Source organism: Mobula birostris, chromosome 6 (assembly GCF_030028105.1).
Source record: "Mobula birostris isolate sMobBir1 chromosome 6, sMobBir1.hap1, whole genome shotgun sequence".
NCBI lineage: Eukaryota > Metazoa > Chordata > Chondrichthyes > Myliobatiformes > Myliobatidae > Mobula > Mobula birostris.
In genome coordinates, this window is record NC_092375.1 from 156,122,701 (window position 1) to 156,146,210 (window position 23,510).

The following is a 23,510-nucleotide window of genomic DNA, read 5'->3' on the forward strand; positions in this document are numbered from 1 at the left end:
AGGCCACTGCTCTGCCCTCTCTACACCCATAACTGTGTGGCTAGGCCCAGCGCAAGGGCCATCTATACATTTGCCAATGACATAACTATTGTTGTTGGAATTTCAGATGGTGGTGCGGAGGCATGCAGGAGCAAACTAGATCAGCTGGTTGAATGGTGTTGAAACAACAACCTTGCATTCAACATCAGTAAGACCAAGGAATTGATTGTGGACTTCAGGAAGGGAAGTTGAAGAAACACACACCAGTCCTCATCGAAAAAACAGCAATGGAAGGGGTGAGCAGTTTCAAATTCCAAGGTGCCAACATCCTTGAAGATCTATCCTGAGCCCAACATATTGATGCAATTACAAAGAAGGCACCTGTATTTCATTAGGTGTTTGAGGAGAACTGGTATGTCACCGAAGATGTTCACCATATTCTAACTGGTTGCATCATGGTCTGTAATACACAGATTCGGAAAAAGCTGCAGAAGGTAGTAAACTCAGCCAGTTCCATCATGGGCACTAGCTTCCCCAGCATTGAAGACACCTTCAAAAGGCGATGCCTCTAAAAGGAGGCATCCATCATTCAGGACACCCATCACCCAGGACATGCCCTCTTCTCATTGCTACCATCAAGAAGGAGGTACAGGAGCCTGAAGGACAAACCCAATGTTTCAGGAACAGCTTCTTCCCTTTCACCATTAGATTTCGGAATGGAGAATGAATTCATGAACACTACCTTTCTATTTCATTTCTTTTCATTTTGTTTAATTATTTTTATATAGGGGATTCTGATTAATCAGAACACATTTTGGCCCAAATAGGCAGCTGCTCCAGTTATCTGAAGTTTCATGGAAATAGTTAAAAAGGTATAAAATGCCAAATACTATTTAACTGAGCTACAAATTATGTATTTAAATACAGAACAAGTTAGAACATTAGCAATGCTGCTACAGTACTATAAAACTGTGTATTAGTTCCTAATAGCTGACAATGGAGCAGTTCATCGAGTGTATGCTACCCCATGTATAGGGTATCCAGAGAGGGGTAGCACCTCTGGCAAAGGGGTTTGTCATGTCCAGTTTTGTGGCATCTCACTCACTTTTGGTCCCCGCCAGACACTCAGCTCTCAGCTGTGGCTCCATGTAGCTGTTTGCATGTGATAGTGGCCACATCCTGGTACACTGTTTCGACATGCAGGTTAAACCAAGTGAGGGGAGCTGGTGGGCCCCGTACTCAGGTGCCTAGGTGACATCGGGACATGCCTGTCCTAGCATGTGAAGTCAGCTCCGGCGGACTGGGTGAATGAGTTCAACGGTGGGATTCAATGGCCAGGAAGGGTGGATCTGCAATGAAGGGCATGAGGAGACACAGAAAAGATGGCACCAATTGGTGATGACTATTTGTACCTGGACTTCTGAGGTTGTGAGAGTGAAACTGTCCCAGTACAATGGCTCTTCCATTTTAAAAACTCTCCTGTGCAGGTTTCACTGTCATCGTTTGATACGATGGACAACTAATGTGGTGCCATGTTCCTTTGCTTGACTGTAAATGAACAAAATCAGCACAGACATCTAGTGCGGATAATAGACTGTCATCATACAATTCTTTAGAAAATTGCATCCTCAAACTCTTTATTTTCATTATAATCTTCGTATTCTTCATAATTCACAACTTGTTGAAGGAGTAAAATTGTTTAATTTTCACTCCCAGCTGTTTCTGGAAGCTCCAAGCCCGAATGCTTGAAAACATATTGAGCCAAACAATTCTAAATTGTCTTTCTGCTTATTTCTCACCACATACCAGTGACACAGATCACTCCTTTTTGAACAGAATCACGCACAATTAATGTTATTTAAAGTTTGTTTACTCTAAGCATGGTGCAGTGTAACAGCCACGTCAGTTTACACAACTGAAGGTAGTTTGGCACTGTTTGGCAGGTCTCCTGCCCCGATTAAGCGGCATAGTGTCCTAAATAAATGAAGGAAATCCTGGCTGTTTCCTCGATTAGTCTTGTTCTTTAAGAGTTGTCCCAAATAAGTGGCTGCCCCGATTAACAGATGGAGCAATTAACGAGATTACACTGTACTTACTGTAATTTATAGTTTTAAAAAAATTATATATTGCAGTGTACGGCTGCCACAAAGTAACAAATTTCTCAACAGGTTTGAGGTGCTCTCATTCTTTTTATTACTAAATCTTTCCTGAATAAAATAGTTAATAATTAGTTCAAACAAGAAGTATCTTCCATAGCTTCTTGCTCAGATTTAGCAATGCATATTGTGAAATTTCTAGAATTTTTGAAACCCAAATCATAAACCCTATAAACAACAGCTTCTTTAGTGTTCTTTGGAACTGTCCAGGAGTGCTTGGAGGCCTCAAGTATGCATCCATCAACGGATAAAGATTCAGTGACAGCTTAAGTGTGGCGGGAGAGGAGTTACATGGAATAGACTTGGAAGTACAGTGGATTCCAATTAATTGGGACACAACAGAACCAGCACATTTGAGCCCAATTAAGCAGGTGCCCCATTTAACTGAATAACAATTTATGTATTTAAATGAAATACAGAACAAATTAGTACACTGCCGACATCTCTACAGTACGATAAAACTGTGTAAGCGGAACAAGTGCTACACATGCCCTTACACTTCCTCCCTTACCACCATTCAGGGCCCCAAACAGTCCTTCCAGGTGAGGCAACACTTCACCTGTGAGTCAACTGGGGTGATATACTGCGTCCGGTGCTCCCGATGTGGCCTTTTATATATTGGCGGGACCCGACGCAGGCTGGGAGACCGCTTTGCTGAACATCTACGCTCTGTCCGCCAGAGAAAGCAGGATCTCCCAGTGGCCACACATTTTAATTCCACATCCCATTCCCATTCTGACATGTCTATCCACGGCCTCCTCTACTGTAAAGATGAAGTCACACTCAGGTTGGAGGAACAACACCTTATATTCCGTCTGGGTAGCCTCCAACCTGATGGCATGAACATCGACTTCTCTAACTTCCGCTAAGGCCCCACCTCCCCCTCGTACCCCATCTGTTACTTATTTTTATGCACACATTCTTTCTCTCACTCTCCTTTTTCTCCCTCTGTCCCTCTGAATATACCTCTTGCCCATCCTCTGGGTTCCCCCCCCCCTTGTCTTTCTTCCCGGACCTCCTGTCCCATGATCCTCTCGTATCCCCTTTTGCCTATCACCTGTCCAGCTCTTGGCTCCATCCCTCCCCCTCCTGTCTTCTCCTATCATTTTGGATCTCCCCCTCCCCCTCCAACTTTCAAATCCCTTACTCACTCTTCCTTCAGTTAGTCCTGACGAGGGGTCTCGGCCTGAAACGTCGACTGTACCTCTTCCTAGAGATGCTGCCTGGCCTGCTGAGTTCACCAGCAACTTTGATGTGTGTTGCTTGAATTTCCAGCATCTGCAGAATTCCTGTCGTTATAGTTACAAATAGTTGTCAATGAAGGAATTCATAAGGTGTGTTCTTTTGATTGCCTGTAAATTAAGAAAATCAATGCAGACACTCAGTCCAGATAATGGACCGTCTTCATACAATACGATCAACAATTGCATCCTCTAAATCTTAATTTTCATTATAACGTTCAAGATACCTTAAAATTCTTCATAATTCTGAACTTGATGAAGTTCTGAAATTGTTTCATTTTCACTCCCGGCTGTTTCTGGCGCCTCCAGGTCTGAATGCTTGAAACCGTGGTGAGCAAAACCGTTCTGGATTGTCTTGCTGCTTACTTCTCACCAACTACCAGTGAGAAAAATCACGAGTTTTAAAATACAAAGGCATGAAACTGACACTATTTAGAAACAGATCGACCTAAGTATGGTGTAGTGTCTAACGGCACATTAATAACACTAATTAGAAACTCTTCAGCAGCAGCCTCCTGTCCCAATTAAGTGGCATAGTGTCTCAAATAAATGAAGGCAATCACAACTATTTTATCATTTTAGTTCTTGTTGTTTAAGAGTTGTCCCAGATAAACGGCCAACCAATTAACCAATAGCTCAATTAACTGGAATGCATTGTAGATGATTTTATTGATGACGTACAATGTGATCTGAAGCTCATTTCAGGAGTAAATATGGAGCCAGGATTGTGGACTGTCTGATTCAGTTTTATACAGGAAGAGGGACGGAGTCAGTGGCTGACTTTGGAGCTTGGATATTTAGTTGGCAGAAGCTTCAGATCCTCAGAACCAGATGCCAGATAAAAAATCTGCCAAATTAGAGAGACTGGGAATCAATGCTGTGATTTTGGATGAGTTGCTGAGAGCAACATGTGAATGAGAAATAAGAGAATCAAGAATGGATACTTGAGAGGAAAAGAAGTGTTGTGTATTTAATATTTCATGCTGAACAGCATGATCTGTTGCCCAACAGAGGACAAACAGGAGTTAGTGCCAAACTCTGTGCCTCTGATTAGAAAGCGTATTGGGCCAAGGAAGGACCATGCTGCTGAGAAGAAGTGTGAAAATGCCAAAAGCAGTGTTCTGACTACAACATTTTTGTAGGCAACATATTTGGGAAGGTTTCTGATATGTTAATCAGGCAGTTACTTGCAAAATACACTTGGATTTAAGCTGGAAGAGAGTTCAAGGAACTTCAGGAAAGATGCAAGCATTCGGCTTTTGTGAGTATAAAGAACCAGAATCTGCTCTGCGTGTATTAAGGTTATTGCTTGAACTTCAAGTGGGTGACAAAAAGCTGCTGGTAAAAGTAGATGCAAAGACCATAACCCAGCTGGATAAATGGAAGGCCAAAAAGAAAGGAGTCAATAAAGATATGAAAGTAGAGGAGACACCAGATGATGTTGTGTATGAGAAAATCAAGAGGTGAGATCAGATTGTGAAGGGAGCAATAGAAGGATTAAAAAGAGAATATTCCAGTGAACGAAATGCATCTTCCCAAGATCAAGATTGTACAAACTAGAAGAAGAAAAAAGAGGGAAGAGATGGAGGGAAAGAATGTGAACAAGAAAGAGAATAGTGTGAAAGAGGGAAGGAACATGAAAAGGGATAAAAAGGGATCGAAGTAGATCCAGAGAGAGGAAAGGAGAAGAAAGGTGTCCAGAGCTGTCAGAGTCACTTTCTGCAGTCTCAGAGTCAAATGCCCCAGAACCTGAGATTGTTTCACAGCCACAAGTCTCACCTGCCAAGCAGAGTAATCCCTCTTGTCAGGAATGATGTTATCCCACAAAAGTAAGAAATCCTCCACAGCACTTAAATCTTTAGGCCTGAATGGGACAATTTAAAATTTACTATGCTGTGGATGACTGTATATAGTAGTTGCATTATATAGTATAATGTGTATATAGTTGAGATGCATTCTACTGAGTTAGAGTTTATAGGTAAACAGGGAGGAATGTTATGTATTTAATATTTCAGTAATAATTGAGTAATCTTGTATATATATTGTTTGATTAAGCATTCTTGTTCATTTAAATAACCCATTATGGATTATATGTATAAATGCATGAATTGCATTCATTGTCATGCTACCACGTGATACGTGCGTATCTCACTTAAAGTAAACTCAAAGTTAGACACGCATCCTAGACACCCACGTCTTCCTTTGAATTAGTTTAATGTTTTGAAGTAACAAAACATAACATTGGCAATGACTTATTTTTAAAATGAACCCAAGACATCCAAGTTAAAAACAAGTGCAAGGAGGAATGGCGAAATAGAGCATCACGTTCTTCGGAACGTAACACACAATCAAGTTCAAAATAAAGGCAGTAGACAGAGGAGTTCCTGGGTTCATAAACAGTGAGTATCAGGTGATAATAATCATAAAAAAGCAGAATTGGCTGGCTATGTCAGAAAAATTGACACATTCGATTACACAAAAGATACCTGGTATATTTATACTGAGCTAATTCAGCAATATTTTGAAGCAAATGGAATAGCCAATTTTTCTTAGTTCACTAGGTTTAAAAGCATGCAGTTTGAAGTTTAACGGCTCCAGCAAAACTAGCAAGAATGAGCTTTGCTGATATTGTAAAAGTAAGGCAGGAACATTTAGAACCAAAGCCATTGTTGATTGCAGAATGCTTTAGGTTTCATAACTGGAATCAAAATGAAGGAAAATCTATTTTAGCCTACGTGGCTGAATTGAAGAGATTGTTGAGCATTGACAGTTTGGTAATGATGCACTGACAGATCATTGCCAACACCTGTGCCTCTGATTAGAAAGCATATTGAACCAAGGCAGGACCATGCTGCTTAAAGGAAGTGTGAAATTGCTGAAAGCAGTGGTCTGACTACACAGTTTTTGTGGCAGTTTTTGTCAACTGCTACAACCACCATGAAGGGGGCCACAGAACTCGAGATTGTTTCACAGCCACAAATCTCACCTGCCAAGCAGAGTGATCCACCTTGTCAGGAAAGATGTCATCACACAAAAGTAAGAAATCCTCTACAGCAATTAAATCTTTAGGGCTGAATGGGGCAATTTAAAATTTCCTTTGCTGTCGATTACTGTTTATTAATTATATTATATAGTACGCTGTGTATATAGTTGATGTGCATTCTACTGAGTTGAAGTTTATAGCTAAGGAAGGAGGAGAGTTGTGTGTTTAATATTTCAGTAATTGAGTAATCTTGTAAATATAGTTTATTTAAATAATTCATTACATGTTCTATGTATAAATACGCTGATTGCATACATCATCACGCTACCACGTGATATGTGTATGCTTCGCTTAAAGAAAACTTGAAGTTAGATCTTTATTTTGGACTCCCATGTCTTCCTTTGAGTTAGCTTAATATTTTGAAGTTACAAAACATAACAAGAAGGTTAACACTGAAAGGAAAGTCCTGGATGGTGAATCTCTGGCTGTGACAGGAATACTTAGAACAATGGCAGATTCATGGTGACTAATGGTGGAAAGGCATCAGGATAGGATAGTTAGGCACTCATGCTATTGGTGGCAGGCAGGCTGGGAAGTATGAGGAGGGGTAAAATATTCTTATCACAATCACATAGTACATAATTACTGAAGATAGCTCAAGGTCTGATGTCTTGGGCAGCATATTGCCAATATCTTCAGAAGTTTAGAAAAATGACTGAACCATTCAGTTGAAAAGAAATCCATTTGATCCATTTACCTCTGCTGGTTCTTCCAGATATCTGTCCAATTCAACTCATCTCCTCATGGGCTTTCTTTTCCATATTTATATATTTAATTTTAAATGGCACAGTTGAATCTACAGAACTTCCACTATATTAATAAGATAGAGAAGATAAATCAAGATTTCTATTTCTGTATTTGCAAACATTTTCAGTCAAGTATTTATAGCCTAAACTAGCTAAAGAAAAGATGTCCAGAATAACCTGCAAATTGTGGGTGATGTTTCCAATGCCTTCCAGTTAGAGCAATGGAGAAGGAAACATTAGATTTAGTCAAATTAAAAGATAGAAAGGGTTTATTAAAAAAAATCTATATGGATGAGCCAGGGTAGACCAAAGACCACTCTTATTTGAATCCATTTTATGCAAACCAAACATTTCCTAATTGGTACTCACAGGTGGTATCTATTCATTCTGCCTCCTCATGGACAGAAAGAAAATTCACCTACCACAATTTCTCAGCTTCCCTGCTGTGTCTTCTTTTAATAAGCTATGAAAATCCCCATTTAAATTATGGTCACAGCCAAAGCTATCTACAAATGCTAATTGCGAATGTTTCCCCTGACATTTTCACTGTCTTTGTGCTTAGAGTCTCCAGTATTTGCTGCCATCAATTCTACACTAAAGCACTCTTGTCCTTCTCCCAGAGTCTTTTATGTAGGTGTCTCTGCAATTAATTGTTGCTGCAGTTGCTTTCATCAGCAGTACAATTGAAGAGATTTCACTAACCCCATCAAGACTTCCTCTGTTGACTGCAGCTGATTTTGTGGATACTGCTCCCGAGCTGTTAACTTGGATTTCACTGAACTTTCCAGCAATTCTAGAGTATGGTTCCGAAGACAAACATGCAGCAATAATCAGCCTGGGCAGGCTACTTGTCTGAAAATGTTGTTTCATTTGTAAGGGATAAATGCCAGTGGCAGGCATATGCAGATGTATATTGGTGTGTGTGAAAGAGTATTCCTATTTAGGCAGACACTTCCTTTCTGACCTCCAACACTCCACTGTTATGTCTGCCATCACCCTTATGTAATGGCCTAGCATTAATGGCTGTGGGGTTTCCACACATGTTCAGTTTTCACTCTTTGCAGAACTTTGTCTGACATAGATGATAGACATAGAATTTAATTCAATAAGGTACCTTATCAATAAAATCACAGTTCAAAATATATTAATCCACAATACTTGCTGAAAGTCAATACCACCACATAAATGGAAACAAAACACTCAGCAGGGTATCTTTGTTTGTAAAGATATTTCAGAACTGGGAAACAAACATGGTAGGTGTCCATGAATCAAAAGGAACAGTGGGTGGAAAAATCATTCTAAATTCATATATTTAAAAAAGGATTGGATTAGGGGACAGAAATAAAAGTGCAAAATTAAAATTTGGATTTTTATTCGGTTGGTTTGTTGAGGCATTTTCCTGCAATTTCCAGTTCTTCTATGTGAAGCCAGAATCTGGTCTTCTGAAGTATATGATGCCAATAATGATTTCTGTCCATGATCTCTTGACTCAACATATCCACGAAGTGCATGAAACAATAACTTAAATTAAGAATTAGATTGCTTTGTAAGTATCAGTTCCAGCATATGCAAACATAAATTTTTTGGAATAAAAATTCCAAATGTCTCTGCAACATTATCTTGTGGTGCAAATCTAACACTATTGATTTGGAAATGCATTTTTTTTCATCCTTGAAAGTGTTCTTTATTTTACCACATACCTTCAAATATTTTGATTTAGAGTGAATAGAGCAGATATACAACTGTATATACAATGTAAATATACAAGTTAATTCCTTTGCACAACTCCAAAAGAAAACAAACCATTTTAGTTGAAAACCAGCTTAATGAAGAGGAGAATAGTATTTCCCTATTCTTGGTTGACTTAATATATATTAGTAAATGAGACTCTTGACTTTTCAGCGGAGTTCTGTTCGTGCAGCACTCTTAAATTCTGTGTAAACCTTCTCCAATGGATATTAACAGAAGTTCAGCATGCAAAGCTAAGCTCCACTCTGATCTGTACACACCTCAGTCACAGGACAAACAAGTGTTATTGATCCATTTCCCTGAAATTGGGCTGTTAAAAATCTTGAAGACTCAAACTGCGTTCTTTGTCCTCAATGAGATCTGTAATCTCAACTACCACTGCAGTTGTGCACTGTATGTTTTGCCTACAGAGGATACGGTAATGCTCACTCTGAAATTAGGACCATTCCAGGCTGATGGTCTCAGAATACATTGTCTACTTTATCTTCAACCCAAGGAAGTAAAAGGACTGCATGAAACTGCAGAGGGTTGTGGACACAGCTCAGCACATCATAGAAACCAGCCTCCCCTCCATAGATTCTGTCTATACCTTTCACTGCCTCAGTAAAGCAGCTAATATAATCAAAGACCCCACCCACCCCAGAATGCTCTATTCCCCTCCCATCCGGCAGAGGAAAGCATATTTCACCAGGTTCAAAGATAACTTTTATCATGCTGCAATAAGACTATTGAATGGTCCCCTTGCATGATGAGATGGATTCTTCAACTCACAATTTACTTCACCATGGACTAGCACTTTATTGTCTTCCTGCACTGCTCTTTTCTTTAACTGTAACATATTATTTTGCATTCTGTTGCCAGTTATCCCTTATACTAGATGTACTGATGAAATGACCTGTTTTTCACTGTACCTCAGTATATGTGTCAATAATAAACCACTTTACTAATTAATTTAGCAATCTAGGTAGACTTCTAAAAAGTGGAGGTCATGCAGGCAATGTAGTTATATAGAATTATACCCTACAAAAAAGCCAAAGTCCCTGAGGGTCTCTGTGGCTCACTTGCACAAAGTTTTTCCTTCCTGTGGGCATTGTTCCTCATCCAGCTGTGCAGGTCCCTAAGACCTCGAGGGGCTACAATCAGGTCAGCCATGTTCTTATGAAATGACAGACCAGGTTCAAGGGGCTCAATGACCTCTTAATTCTCCAAATTCATTTGCTTATATGCTCATATTCCCATTTCCCACTTGCCATCATTCATTAAGTAATCAATCTCTGTAAATGGACAGATGCATATACTATGTCTTTTTAACATTAGTTGCTCCTATAAATCTAAGTGCCAGCACTTGTAAAAAACTACAAAAGATTGAAAGAACATACCATGCTGAAACTGGCACAATGCAAGGAAACCTGATGGCCTTGTCCTGGAGACAGGCAGCTGAAAATCTCCATCTTTATGAGACTTTCACAACCAGCAATAAGATGACTCCAAATATATTTTAATGCTACTAAATGATAATCAGGATGTTCCTAAGCTTATTTGTGTTATCATTTAGATTTTAAGTCTTCAACAAAAATACAGGCATGAAGGAGTAAAATAAGTTTGGAACTGCAAATCTTCCTGTGGAATTTTTAAATGACATTGAAGTAAATCTGAAATATCATTCTTAATGAACTACAATATATACTAACATTCGTATTTAGATTCATTCTTCTCAAACAATAAAATGAGAGCAAAATAATTTGTACTTCATCAACATTGAATATTTGCTTTAGAAGATAGAACATAACCCTTGTTCTATTGTGTTGACAGTTTAACCTATTCCAAGATCATCTAATGCTTCCCTTCCACATTGCCCTCATTTTTCTTTCATCCATGTGCCTTTCTGAGGTGAGGGCTTCCACTGGTCAGATTTGACCATGGATATTCCCTCCCAGCTGTCTAGATACACAAGCCTGGGCAGTACAATACTGGGGGAGCAAGCTGTTGCCCATGTAGCAAGCTCCCCCTCTCCACACATCTGATGAACCCAAAGGAACGGCAGAGACTGATACAGTTTGATAGCAGCAGCAGCATCGCAGGAGTTGCCAGTCAACACTGAACTCAATGTGGGACTTCCTTAGGGACTTGAGATGCATATTTTTCCCTTGGAGTTTACTCCCGAAGCCTTCCCCATGAGTGGGTATAGCTGGAAGGCTGTGGAGGAATGAGATCAGAGTTTTCCTTCTCCTAGATGAGCTGCCAACCACAGCTGCTGAGCTCCAGGCACCAGTAACCCACCTTTGCCCCTTTTTCTTTCAGGAGAAATGGTTCTACCAGGCTTCGTAGCTAAGCCACATGTGATGGCCAGGAGTTGGACTTGGTTGTCAGAGGCTATTTGAGGCCCACACCACTGGGAGCATTTAAAAGTTAGTGGGATCTTGTCCCCGTTACCACCCCCAGTTATAATAACTTTAAAAACCATGAGTAACTTAAATCTGACATCCCACTATACTTTACTGCAACCACCTTAAATATGCTTTCTTCCATGTTCTGATTTTCATGACGCATGTTCTTATTTGCAAGTATTCACTATTTGGTGACATTTTTGTGTTCTTTCTCATTCATAAAATATTTGGGATTGCAACGTAAATTTGCAAGATTCTTTGCACATTATTAAAGCTTTTAGGATTTTTTTTCCCAGTAAATGAGAATGATCCTTGAATTTCCTTCAATTAGTAAGGAAGTTGACACACAGCTGGCATGATGTTCATACTTGGGTATGTTCATTAGTTGTCTGTGCTGCGCTGATTTGGATTGTTGGAACTCTTAAGGAAGTAACAGACAGAATAGAAAAAGGACAATCAGTGAAAGTTGTTTACTTGGATTTTCAGAAGGCCTTTGACAAGGTGCTGCACGTGAGGCTGCTAAACAAGGTAAGAGTCCATGGTATTACAGGAATGATTCTAACAATCATAGAAGTTTGGCTGACTGGCAGGAGGCGAAGAGTGGGAGTAAAGAGGGTTTTTTTTGTTGGCTGCCTGTGACCAGTGGTGTTCTGCAAGGGTCGGTGTTGGGTCTGCTTTTTTCTCTCCATGTTGTATGTCAGTGATTTTGATGACAATTTTGATAGCTTTGTGACCAAGTTTGCAGCTGATACAAATCTAGATGGAGGGATTTGTAGTGTTCAGGCAGCAGGAAGTCTGCAGAAGGATTTGGACAGATTAGGAGAATGGTCATACACTTTGGAAGAAGAAATTAAGACATGGACTATTTTCCAAGTGTGGAGAAAATTCAAAAATAAGAAGTGTAAAGCAAGATGGGTATCCTAGTGCAGGATTCCCTAAGGATTAACTTGCAGGTTGAGTCGATAGTAAGGAAGACAAATGCAATGTTAGTATACAATTCAAGAAAACTAGAATATAAGAACAAATATGTGATGCTGAGGCTTTATAAGGCAATGGTCAGACCACACTTGGAGTATTGTAAGCAGTTTTGAGTCCCTTATCTAAGATAGGGCATTGGAGAGGGTCCAGAGGAGGTTCATGAGAATGATCCTAGAAATGAAAAGGTTAACGTATGAGGAGCGTTTGATGGCTCAGGGCCTGTACTTGCTGGAGTTTAGAGGAATGAGGATGGGGATCTTATTGAAACCTATTGAATTTTGAAAGGACTAGATAGAGTGGACATGGAGATAATGTTGCCTGTTGTGGCAGAGTCTAGCACCAGAGGGCACACTCTCAGAGTGCAAGGGCATCCCTTTAGAATAGAAATGAGGAGAACTTTCTTTAGCCAGAGAATAGTGAATCTGGGGAATTCAATGCAGGAGATGGCTGTGGAGGCCAAGTCATTGGGTATATTCAAAGTAGAGGTTGCTAGGTTCTTGATTAGTGAGGGCATCAAAGGTTATCGGAAGAAAGCTAGAGAATGGTGTTGAGAGTGTTAATAAATCAGCTATGATGGAATGGCGGCGTAGACTCAATGGGCTTAATGGCCTAATTCTACTCCTATGCCTTACGGATTGTTTCCAAAATTCTAATGGAGCATTTCATGCACTTTATTCAGCATGTTCAGACAAACATAAAACATGGACATGAAATCTCACCAGCATTTCTAATTCCCCAGGAAGCTAAAGAAATTTTGCACACTCCCTTCGACCCTCACCAATTTTCATTGTGATGCATCGGAAGGCAACCTTGCTATTTCTTTAGCACTTATCTGTATCTTATGAGGCCAAGTTGCTAGCTTGATGCTCAACCCAACACAGATGGAAAGCATGCAAGGGGGCCAGCTGGATTCAACCCCGGGACCACTCTTCTCAAAGTCCAGTGCGGATGCCACTACACCACCGACTGGCTATGATGCACCATTGAAAGCATCCTATCTGGGTTCATCGTGACTTGCTTTGGCAATTGCTCTGTCTGTGACTGCAAGAAACTATAGATATTTGAGGACACAGCTCACCATTGTCTTGGAAACCAACCATCCCATCAATGCTGTACATTTCTCACTGTGACAGTAAAGCAGCCAACATAATCAAAGACCCCATCAACTACAGATATTCTCTCTTCTCCTCCCATTGGGCAGTAGATACAGAAACTTGAAAGCACATACTGCCAGCCTCAAGGGCAGCTTCTGTCTTGCCATTTCAAGATGATAGAATGGTCGCTAAGTGTGATAATATTGAGTCTTCACTTCACAATGGCCTTGCATCTTATTGTCTGCTTGCACTTCACCTTCTCTGTACCTGTAACACTTCATTCTGCATTCTGTTTTTACTTTGCCTTGTACAACCTAAATGTGCTGATGTAACCACAAATCAGTCAGCAAGGAAAAAGTGCACAAAATTATCATAAAATGCTCCTAACTAAAACTGTTTTCTAATGTTATTAATGAATCCAGGGAGTGGGAAGCGCAGAATCAAATATCGCTGTGATGATTGTACGTTCTAGTATCAATTGTTTGGTGACAATAAAGTATAAAGTAAAGTAATGTTGTGGGTCAGAGGTACGTTCCACCTGTCAAAGCATCTGTACAGACAGCTGACTGTTGTGATAAGGCTGATCCTATTTGACACGGATATTATATTGATTAAAATGTTGTTATCATTAACTTACTGTTCAATAACTACATAAGATACTAATTTCAAACCCACACCAGCCATTACCTCTTGCACCTACCAACATTTATTGTAATGTGTCCAGTTGGAAGGACTGTATCTGTCGGGTAAGGTTCTATAACTCCCACAGTCTCTAAACTATATCAGCCAAATAAATAACTGGTTCCATCACTGTTATAATCAGTCTTTTGTGGAAAAGAGTGTTGGAAGATCTAGATATCAATCCCATCATTACAGATCATTCGTGATCCTGTACACCTGTATGCTTTGGAGACGTTATCCTAATCTAAAGAAGGCACTTCAAAGCACTGAAGTGGTACACTGTCTCAGCAAAATTCATCAAGTCTTTTGGCAGAATGAACAAATGAATGTGGGGTCCTTCCTCCTGGCAATACATCCAGTAAGTAGACTCCATTTACACTTATCTGGATCTGAAGGGCAAGCCATGCTGTTTGCATACTTCCTAAACCAGACTTCTAGACAGTTTACTTTGAGGTCCATCATGGCAAGAAATACCAGGAGAATAGAGAAAATTCTTCTTCAAGGTTCTTAAAGCTTCCTCGAAAAGTTGTGATATCCTCAGCAGTTTGGGCAATCCCAGATTTTGATTGCTGAAAGTGGACAGAAGGGTTTTGGGATGGTATTGTGAATCTCAAGGAGCAGTGAACATCAGGTGAGAAAAGTAGAAGTGGCAAAGTACATACCTGACTACCTAGCCAATAGCCCATCAAGCATCTCCTTCCCCACTATAGCAGTGTCTAAAGATCCCACAGCCATTTCAGAGTCCACAGAATTGGAACAGAAACAAATTCTCTTCAACCCCGGGGAGGGGCAGAGGTCTTGACTACAAGCTAGATCATTCTTCCGTAAGAGCCACGAGGCATTCAAAATAGTTGAACCTTCCTCTCATTGTCATTAAATTGATTTTACAGTAATTAATAATTCTTGTACAATTATACCTAAAAGCAAAAGTGTTTCTTGCACTGCTGCACTATTACCTCTCTCTCTCTCTCTCTCTCTCTCTCTCTCTCTCTCTATATATATATATATATATATCAATTTTTGACTCCCTTGCCTTCCCTATCTTCAGTCTATCATATAATAAGCTGAACATGAGAAAATCTGCAGATGTGGGAAATCCAAGCAACACACACAAAATGCTGGAGGAACTCTGCAGGCCAGGCAGCATCTATGGAAAAGATTAAACAGTCAACTTTTTGGGCTGAGACCTTTCATCAGGACTGGAAAGGAAGGGAAGAAGTCAGAGTAATAAGCGGGGGTGGGGTTGGGAGGAAGTATAAGGTGGCAGGTGATGTGTGAAACTGGGAGGGGTGGAGAGGTGAATTAAAGAGCTAGGAAATTGATTGGTGAAAGAGATAAAGGGCTGGAGAAGGAGGCATCTGACAGGAGAGGGCAGAAGACCATGGAAGAAAGAGAAGGGGGAGGAGCAACAGAGGGAGGTGAAGGGCCAGTAAATAGATAAGGTGAGAGAGGGAAACAGGAATGGGGAATAGTGTGGGGGTAGGATGGAGGGATAATCAATGTTCCTGCCATCAGGATGGAGGCTACTCAAATAAAATATAAGGTGTTACTCCTTCAACCTGACTGTGGCCTTATAGTGGCAGTAGAGGAGGCCATGGACTGAAATGTCGGAATGGGAATAGGAAGTGGAATTGAAATTGGCGGCTACAGGGAGATACCACTTTTTCTCAAGGACAAAGCATAGGTGCTGAGCAAAATGGTCTTCCAATTTACATCCGGTCTTACTGACATATGGGAGGCCCCACTGGGAGCACCAGATACAATAGATGAGCCCAACAGGCTCCCAGGTGAAGTGTCACCTCACTTGGAGGACTGTTTGAGGCCCTGAATGGTAGTGAGGTTTAGTGGCAGGTATGGCACTTGTTATGCTTGCAAGGATAAATACCTGGAGGGAGATCAGTGGGGAGGGATCAGAGGACAGGGGAATTGTGTAGGGAGTGATCCCTGTGGAAAGTGGAAAATGGGGGGTTGAGGGAAAGATGTGCTTGGTGGTGGGATCCTGTTGGAGATGGTGGAAGTGATGGAGAATTATGTGCTGGCCTCAGAAGCTAGTGGGGTGGTAGGTGAGGACAAGAGATGTAATGGAGGATGAGGTGAGGGCAGGTGTCCATGAAGTAAAAGAGATGTGGGTGAGGGTAGTGTTGATGGTGGAGGAAGAGAAGCCTCTTTTTTTGAAGAAGGATGATATCTCATTAGTTCTGGAATGAAAAGCCTCATCCTGAGAGCAGATGCGACGGAGATGGAGGAACTGAGAGAAGGGACTGGCATTTTTACAAGTAACAGAGTGGGAAGAAGTATAGTTCCCATAGCTGTGAGGATCAGTGGGTTTATAATAGACATCAGTAGATAAACTGTCTCCAGAGATGGAGACAGAGAGATCGAGAAAGGAGAATGAAGTTTCAGAACTAGACCAGATAAATTTGAGGACAGGGTGGAAGTTGGAGGCAAAGTTGAAGAAGTTGATGAGCTCAACATGGGCAGCACCCATGCAGTCATTGATGTACTGATGGAAGAGCTGGGGAATGATACCAGTGTAGGCTTCAAACATGGGTTGTTCCACGTAGCCGACGAAAAGTCAGGCATAGCTGGGATTCATGCAAGTATCCATGGCCATGCCTTTGGTTTGGAGGAAGTGGGAGGAGCTGAAGGAGAAATTATTGAGATTGAGAACTAGTTCAACCAGACAGAGGAGAATGATTGTGGAGAGGAACTGGCTAGATCTATTGTCCAGAAAGAAGCGGAGAGCGTTAAGGCCCTCCCGATGGGGGATAGACTTGTATAGAGACTGGATGTTCGTCGTGAAAGTGAGTTGATTAGGGCTAGGGAACTTGAAACCATTGAAAAGATCAAGAACATGTGAAATAAAAAGCTGAGGTAAATTTAACTCAACAACCAGCTCAAACCTCTCCATCACCTGCTAATTACTTTTCCCTATTTATTCTTTAATTTTTGCTTTATAATACCTTTTTGTGAATTGCCTTTTTTAAAAACAGTTTTTGTAAAATTTATTATGGCTCTGCCACAAAAAAAAAGTCATTTTGGGTTATCTCTTAATGTTGGAGATACACAACCATAAACTGCCTTCTTAGTAGAATCATTACACTTCGTAATTTTGGCAAAATGATGCATTCATTTAGATAATTAAATAAAACATTGTCTGTTTATTTCACGATCGCAAGAAGAGAGACCGGGGGATTGGTTGTTTTCTGCCTAATACTTGGCATCAGTTGTATCTACTCAAAACAAGAGCATAGTTGTGATTAGCCACAGTGAAAAAGTTGTTTGATTCCACACTCACTTGTATACTGTATTTGTAGCAATCTATAATCAAGAGTGGGCTTGAGTGTGTGCTGTGAACATCATCTTCAGGATATACTTGTATTATCATGTTAAGCCTTATCAACCTCCAACCCTGCACCACTCCACTGCGACTTTCTTGCTGCTAGTACAGATGTCAGTCACAATAACTAAGTCATGCAAGTGATCTATTAAAGTGGAATAAAGTTCAAAGTAAATTTGTCATCAAAGTACCTATACTGTAAGTCACCACATACAACCCTGAGATTTATTTTCTTGTGAGCGTACTCACTAATTCCAACAAACACAATCAAATCAATGAATGGCCACATCAACAGGGTGAACATCTAGTATGCAAAAGACAACAAACTGTGAAAATACAAAAAGAAAGAGAAAATAATAATAATAATTCTAATACTCATGGTTATTGGAAGTTTTAAATATATATAAACTACATCCAATACTAGTGAAATTTCTTCAACATCTGATGAAGCATTGGCATACTATAATCACCTTATCTAGTAACAACCAAAAAAGAACAACCACCATCATCACAATAAACCAAGGCATTTTCCGGGGCAACGCTCTACGCCCACTATGGTTTAGTCTAGCTTTAAGCCTGCTCTGTAATTTACTGAATCAGATGAAAACTGGGTATCAAATCAGTAACAATGAAATGAATTATACCTTGCCTCCCCTTCTATACATGAATAATTGATATTATGTGTTCCTTCATCAGTAAAGCTAAAGCAATTAATGGAAATAGTAGAACTATTTTCAAAAGAAGTAAACATGAACTTTGGACTGGATAAATGCAGAACATTAAACATAAAGAAAGATGCAATAGAACCAATAGAATACAAAACAGAGCAGCAGGGTACAATACAACTGATGGATGAATATGAAACATATAAGTACCTGGGACATTAATAAGGAAAGAAAATAGATCATAGTGCGATAAGGAAAAACTTATGACAGAATTTATTTCAAGGCTTAAGAAACAGAGCTCAACAGTAAAAATATAACAAAGTCAATATACACTTTCACTATACCCATATTAATGTATTCTTTTGGCATAATATCTTGGTCCAAAACTGATCAGGAAAATTTACAAAGAAAAATAAGAACTGAAATGACAAATTTCAGAAAACATTATGTGCACTTGAACGCACTTAGGACATTACCTAGGACAGAAGAGGGAAGAGGAATAACAGACATTAAAAATCTACGCAACAGTCAGATAAAACTTCTAAGTATATATTTTCATCAGCAAAAACAGGATTCAGCACTCCACGTGAGCATATGCAATTCTGATAAGAAGTACACACCACTAAACTTAAATGACAGCACAACCCAGAAAAGTGAAGACACTATCACTAATGAAGAAGAAGTTAACCAATGGAAGAGCATGACCTCCATGGAAGACATCCCCAAGATGTGAACAGATTAGAAGTTGACAAATAAGTGTCAAACTCCTGGCTCAGAGTTGGAGACCTCTCCCCAGAAACAGAAGGTTTCTTTTTGACAATATAGGATCCAGTGGTTAAAACAAAAAATAATCAAACATACATTGTGAAAGACCGACAAATTTAAGACAATAAATATAGAAAATGTCAAGAGAAACCAGAAACAATCCAAAGCATTACAGGATCCTGCAGCAGTTTAACTCAATCTGATTACTTACACAGACACAACTGAGTGGCAAACATCATTCACCAAAACTAGCTTTAAAATACAAGCTTATAAAATAAACCATTCCTTACTATAAATACAAGCCTGATCCAGTTCCAGAGTCAGAGTTCTACAAATTACATTATGACTAATCTGTTATTACAGATAGGACAATCCATAATAACCGTCGGGATATAATAATACAGAATAAACAAACAAGAACAACTTATTTAATAGATATAGCCATTCCAATCACACATAACATATAGAAATCAATGTGAAAAACACCAGAAATATGCTGAGTTAAAAGCGGAAATTGAAAGACTTTGGAACATGAACAGAGTATACATTGTCCTGATAGCAATATCTACAACTGAATCAACCCAAAGGCACAACTCAATAGCAAGCTGCCCAGCAATATCTATGTAAATCTTCAGAAAACCACAGTACTAAACACCTCAAGAATAGTCTGAAAATTCCTAGCAACTGAGAAATGAATGTGCTGGACTATGCCCGTACCTCAGGTTTTACCAGTTTGAGCTGAGAAAAAATAAAAATAATAATAAATAAATAATCAATAAATATTACATTTACAGTAAAAACACTGATATTAATTAAGATACTACAAATCGTCTGAGCAACTTATACACAATGCATACTGATCAGTATTACTCTGATTTCATTCAAGCATTGGAAATGTTCTTATCTGTAAAGATTTGATATATAAAATAAAGTCTTACATCATTTATAATGAATCAGTGGCTACACCTCACATGTAGCTCAGCCATAAAGCTTTCCCACAACCAGTAACAAAGCCCATTATGTATTTTAAAATCACACTGTGAAACTTTTTTTTTCAACCATTGTGGAAAACAAGGAATTTTCTTTTAAAGCATTCACACACCTGCTCATGTTTTCTATTAGCAGGAATGAAATACACCACCTGTTCCTTCCATCAAGAGGCTTACACGTGCCACTGAAACAATGTTGATTTAGTATCTGCTATTCCACTGATGTAAACATGCCACAGAGGAATGAACAACAATCTGAATGGATTATAGGCCTGTCAGCACTTTATACAGGAATCACTTAGCATTTCATCACATAGTCCAGCTATCCAAATTAGATCTTCTATTTTAACTGCTATTGATAAACACCATATTTTGTAACACCAGGCTGATCTTGCATTAAAACCCCAATGGTATATATTTTCATCTGAAAATTTTAAATGCAATGGCTATTACTGGAAGAGGGGAGTTTCAATATGCTGCTTTAAAAGAAACCGAGTATATCAGTCTTTTCTGTAGATTAAGTCATAAATTATGTTTGATATTCTGATTTACATTAATTTGCAGTAATAAATCTACGATAATACTATTCTACAAAGTAACTTACTGTGGTTCTGGTGACTTTTATCAGACCAGAAACTCCTCAGTGGCTTTGATTTTGTAGATTTAACATTCAGTATAAATTATTGCATTGAGAAAGTGACAGTAATTAAGCTATTCTTAAAGTAAAGTTACATTCCTCTTTACTTTATTTTGGTTTCCATTGCACTGAAACTTCTTTCTCTACTTCTCTTAACTCCTTTATCCCTTTCAAAGAAGCAAGTATTAGTAACTCCGGATAGAGAATGAAATTCCAAATCTGTTACTTGCACAGCTGACTACTTTTAGAAATTCCTTTCACATCATTGATCTCTTGGATTTTACAGATTTATTCTAGCCAATCTCAGTATATTGATTTATTACAGCTAAGCACAATAAGTGTATTATCAATTTTGATTCATTCCACAAGGAAATTTGAAGTCATTTTTATACCCGGTGTGTGGTTAGGTTTATAAAGAGTAGTTGGCGCTTCGTAAAATCAGTAGGTGCAAATACAGTTTGGCCAATTAACTATTTTGGCCAAGCGTTTTATTTTGGTCCCACCCTTTGCATACATATATATAGACGACTAACATTTTAATTAACTTTCATGAGAACTTCTTCCACTTTTTGGTTTCAACATTATTAAAAATTTATGGATCAAGGATATTAGTTTAGGAATAAAGTAAAATATTCAGCTTTATCAAACATCTTTATGATTAACTAAAACAAAGTCAAATTCGGCAACAGGGCAGCAGAGCAAAGAGTGTTTGTTAGAGAGGATTGTATGTCAAGGACGAAGGGGAAAACAGAAATAAATCTAAGATAGTGAGTAGTAAAGATGTCAGGAAAGACAAGCAGGTGATGGGGCAAATTTGTAGCCATTGGGATGAGTTGCAGTACAATAAAGTTGCAGTGAAATCAAAGCGAAAAGTACCAAATACTGGTCTTAAGGTGTTATACTTAAATGCACGCAGCATAAGGAATAAGGTGGATGATCTTGTCGTACAGCTACAGATTGGCAGGTATGATATTGTGGCCATCACTGAGACGTGGCTAAAGGACGCATGTCTCTGGGAGCTGAACATCCAAGGATACACGGTGTATCGGAAGGATAGGAAGGTAGGCAGAGGGGGAGGCGTGGCTTTATTGGTAAGAAATGATATTAAATCATTAGAAGGAGGTGATACAGGATCGGAAGGTGCAGAATCTTTATGGGTTGAGCTAAGAAATCGCAGGGGTAAAAGGACCCTGATGGCAGTTATTTATAGGCCCCCAAACAGCTGCAGTGATGTGGACTACAAATTACAACAGGAAATAGAAAAGGCTTGTCAGAATTGTGGGAGATTTTAACATGCGAGTGGATTGGGAAAATCAGGTCGGCACTGGATCTCAAGGGAGAACTTGTAGAATGTCTGCGAGATGGTTTTTTTAGAACAGCTTGTTGTTGAGCCCACTAGGGGATCGGCTGTACTGGATTGGGTATTGTGTAATGAACCGGAGATGATTAGAGAGATTGAGGTGAAGGAACCCTTAGGAGACAGTGATCATAACATGATTGAATTCACTGCGAAATTCGAAAAAGAGTAGCCGAAATCTGATGTGTCGGTATTTCAGTGGAGTACAGGAAATTACAGTGGCATGACAGAGGAACTGGCCAAAGTTGACTGGAAAGGGACACTGGCGGGAAAGACGGCAGAGCAGCAGTGGCTAGAGTTTATGCGAGAAGTGAGGAAGGTGCAAGACAGGTATATTCCAAAAATGAAGAAATTTTCGAATGGAAAAAGGATGCAACCGTGGTTGACAAGAGAAGTCAAAGCCAAAGTTAAAGCAAAGGAGAGGGCATACAAGGAAGCAAAAATTAGTGGGAAGACAGAGGATTGGGAAGTTTTTAAAACCTTACAAAAGGAAGGTAAGAAGGTCATTAAGAGGGAAAAGATTAACTATGAAAGGAAGCTAGCAAATAATATCAAAGAGGATACTAAAAGCTTTTTCAAGTATATAAAGAATAAAAGACAGGAGAGAGTAGATATAGGACCGATAGAAAACGATGCTGGAGAAATTGTAATGGGAGATAAGGAGATAGCGGAGGAACTGGATGAGTATTTTGCATCAGTCTTCACTGAGGAAGACATCAGCAGTATACCGGACACTCAAGGGTGGCAGGGAAGAGAAGTGTGCGCAGTCACAATTACGACAGAGAAAGTACTCAGGAAGCTGAATAGTCTAAAGGTAGATAAATCTCCCAGAACAGATGGAATGCACCCTCGTGTTCTGAAGGAAGTAGCTGTGGAGATTGCGGAGGCGTTAGTGATGATCTTTCAAAAGTCGATAGATTCTGGCATGGTTCCGGAGGACTGGAAGATTGCAAATGTCACTCCGCTATTTAAGAAAGGGGCAAGGAAGCAAAAAGGAAATTATAGACCTGTTAGCTTGACATCGGTGGTTGGGAAGTTGTTGGAGTCGATTGTCAAGAATGAGGTTACAGAGTACCTGGAGGCATATGACAAGATAGGCAGATCTCAGCATGGATTCCTTAAAGGAGAATCCTGCCTGACAAACCTATTACAATTTTTTGAGGAAATTACCAGTAAGCTAGACAAGGGAGATGCAGTGGATGTTGTATATTTGGATTTTCAGAAGGCTTTTGACAAGGTGCCACACATGAGGCTACTTAACAAGATAAGAGCCCATGGAATTACAGGAAAGTTACATACGTGGATAGAGCGTTGGCTGGTTGGCTGGAAACAGAGAGTGGGGATAAAGGGATCCTATTCTGGTTGGCTGCTGGTTACCAGTGGTGTTCCACAGCGGTCCATGTTGGGGCCGCTTCTTTTTACATTGTACATCAACGATTTGGATTATGGAATAGATGGCTTTGTGGCTAAGTTTGCTGATAATACGAAGATAGGTGGAGGGGCTGGTAGTGCTGAGAGACGTGGATAGATTGGAAGAATGGGCAAAGAAGTGGCAAATGAAATACAATGTTGGAAAATGTATGGTTATGCACTTTGGCAGAAGAAATAAATGGGCAGACTATTATTTAAATGGGGAAAGAATTCAAAGTGCTGAGATGCAACGGGACTTGGGAGTCCTCGTACAGGATACCCTTAAGGTTAAT

At 39.6% G+C, this 23,510-nt stretch overlaps 1 pseudogene; it reads left to right on the forward strand.

The window, feature by feature from the left end:
• The first annotated feature begins 4,368 nt into the window (after positions 1-4,368).
• LOC140198756 (RNA-binding protein 25 pseudogene) lies at positions 4,369-4,936 on the forward strand (annotated as a pseudogene).
• The last annotated feature ends 18,574 nt before the right edge of the window (positions 4,937-23,510 follow it).